Source organism: Pinus tabuliformis, chromosome 8 (genome assembly GCF_031772625.1).
Source record: "Pinus tabuliformis cultivar Carrire ecotype Pingquan chromosome 8, CPIR1, whole genome shotgun sequence".
Taxonomy (NCBI): domain Eukaryota; kingdom Viridiplantae; phylum Streptophyta; class Pinopsida; order Pinales; family Pinaceae; genus Pinus; species Pinus tabuliformis.
In genome coordinates this window covers 511,193,369-511,196,279 of record NC_142294.1, presented here as the reverse complement: position 1 = coordinate 511,196,279, position 2,911 = coordinate 511,193,369, and positions in this window count along the sequence as shown.

The following is a 2,911-nucleotide window of genomic DNA, read 5'->3' as shown; positions in this document are numbered from 1 at the left end:
CCAAGTCGCATTGTGACAAACATTGTCGCAATTTGACAAGCAATATGACAATTATCCTTGGAAACTTACATTACATTGTAATTTTTCAACGTTGCATTATGACAATAAAAAATGGCTTCGTATTGTGACATTTGCATGGCCCAAAATCAATCCAACATCACATTGTGACAAAATCAATTCAATGGCACATTTCAAAATTACAAAGTTAGGGTTTATTAATCATTTGGGTTTATAATATAGTCACTTGCGTTTATTAATTCCTTGTGCTTATAATATTCGTCCACTGGGTTTATAATCCCTAAGGTTTATAATATTAATCCCTTGGATTTTAAATCCCTAGGGTTTGTAATATAAATCCCTTGGGTTTATACTATTAATCTGTTAGGTTTATTAATCCCTTGGATTTATATTATTAATCCCTTGGGTTGATAGTATTAATACTTCGTTCGGTTCATTAATCACTTGTGTTTTTAATATTAATCCCTTGGTTTTGTTAATTGCTTGGGTCTAAAATATTAATCCTTTGTGGTTTTAATCCCTAAGGTTTATAATATTGATCCATTGGGTTTATAATTTTAGTCTTTTGGGTTTATTAACGCCTTCCATTAATGTCTATGGGCATATTTCAATCACATTTACTAATGTGGTTGTGCATGTGGTTGATATACGTGTATCGACATATATCAACCACATTATTAATGTGGTTACTATTTTAGGGTTCATAATATTTATGTTAGGGTTTATATACCTTGAGTTTATAATATTATAATATTAAAGTTTAATATATTATAATATTGGGTTTAATATTAGGGTATAATTTGTATTATTATTTTAGGGTTTATATATTTATAATAATGATCTTTGGGTTTAATATAAATCCCTTGGATTTATGATTATTATTAAAAATAATAATATTAATTAATAAATCCAGTAATATTAAGTAATAATAGAAATCATAGTAATAATAATTAATTAATAAAACCAATAATTATTTTAAAATCATTATTTTTGTCATGTAAAATGTTTCTAATTACAATAGTTACTTCATTTTACCTCTACAACTGAATTTTCTTCATTTTAAGGTTTTTTTTTTGTCAATTTTGTTTGAGATAAAACAAAGATTTATTGACCTATGTAGTCTAAACAATCTAAATACCCAAGAACATTTCCACAACATTGAATTTATTTATGCATTCAAAAATGTAATTTCAATAATAAAAAATTATGCATGGTATATATATAACCAATGTACATCCATCATAACAACAAATATATCAAGAAATAAAAATGATTAAATCTCTAACAGTGGAATCTTTTTTTGAAATTTTACACTCTAAAAGAGATTTGTACCTGAAGGAATTTAAACTGCATTTATTCTTGAGTAGTCAATATTGATATTGATTATAATACATTACCAATTTTTAGTGGGTTCTATTTTACTTGTTCTTTAAGTAAAAGCATATTTACAAACTCCAAGATAATAATACTACACAAACCTTGATGTATAAACATTTTATCAAGTATGTCAAAGTTATTAATTTATGTCCAAAATAATATTAACTAAAATTTCTTTAAATATATTTCTTTCTTTAAATTTGAAATGGGATAATGTGACATGAGATATAGAGATGTTTTTAAATAACATTTAATTTAAAAATGATAAATAACATTTTTATTAACAAATTAAAAATACTAATAAAAAAACATTTTTAGCTATAAATAAAATATTTTAATTTCCACTTTGATTTACATGAATTTTATAGGAGATATAATGTGATTAAATGTATAAAGAAAGAAATATTGTTTAGTAAGAAAGAAATATTTAATACTTTCGATATTTAATATGGAGTTACATATGGCATGTAAGGGTAATATTATTTTCTTACTTAATGTGTATTCTTTCTTTGTTTAATTGATATATAACAAAAAATATTTTAGTTTCAATCATATATCAAATATTTCAATGGTTATATTAAATAACATAATTTTATATAATATAAATTAAAAAAAGCTTATATTTCCATTTTCCCTTATGAAAGAGATGTATAATTTATTAAGTTCTTAATATGGAGTTGATATATAACATTTAATAAATATTATAAATTAAAAAAAGGTTAACCATGCAAGGTTATAAATCAAATATTTCAAGATGCTTTTGAGTAAAAGATTTTAAAATAAGATATATATGAGAAAGGGTTTTTCTTATTTCAATAATAGATGTTTTAATTTTGAATTATCTAAACCCTTGTTCATGGTGAATAAATCTAATTTTTCTTAAAGTAGATTCAGAAGTGACATACCATAATAGAAATATTTTTGTTGTTATGTGAATTTCTTTTTGATGCCATGCACTTTAAATTTATTATATATATATATATATATATATATATATATATATTAAAATTATTTTTAATGGAAAAGAAAATATCATTTTCAAATAAAATATATTTTAAATAATAATAAAAATATTAACATTTAAATAATGAAATATATTTTTTTTAATTATCAAATTATAGATATTATTAAGAATTGATTTTTAAATTATTAATATTTTTATTAGTATAAAAAATTAAGTACTAAATTATAAATAATTTTATTATTATAAAAACTTAGGTGATCGTGAAGTATATATCTTTATCTTTGTATGCGGAACCGTACAATATAATGAACTTATTTCCCTACGCTATACTTGTAAACAATTTTAATGTTAAATACTTCAAATATGTAAAAATAACTTATAATCTTTACCATTCATGCAACATAATTGCGTCTTTTAATCATTCTTCTACTGTCCTTACAACTTTAGTTGTAGAGTGTTACTACAGGTTTATATTTTTCCCAATTCTTGATTTACATTGATGAAGGATTGAAATGTGAAATAAATGGTTGCAATCAACATGTAGTGAGAAAA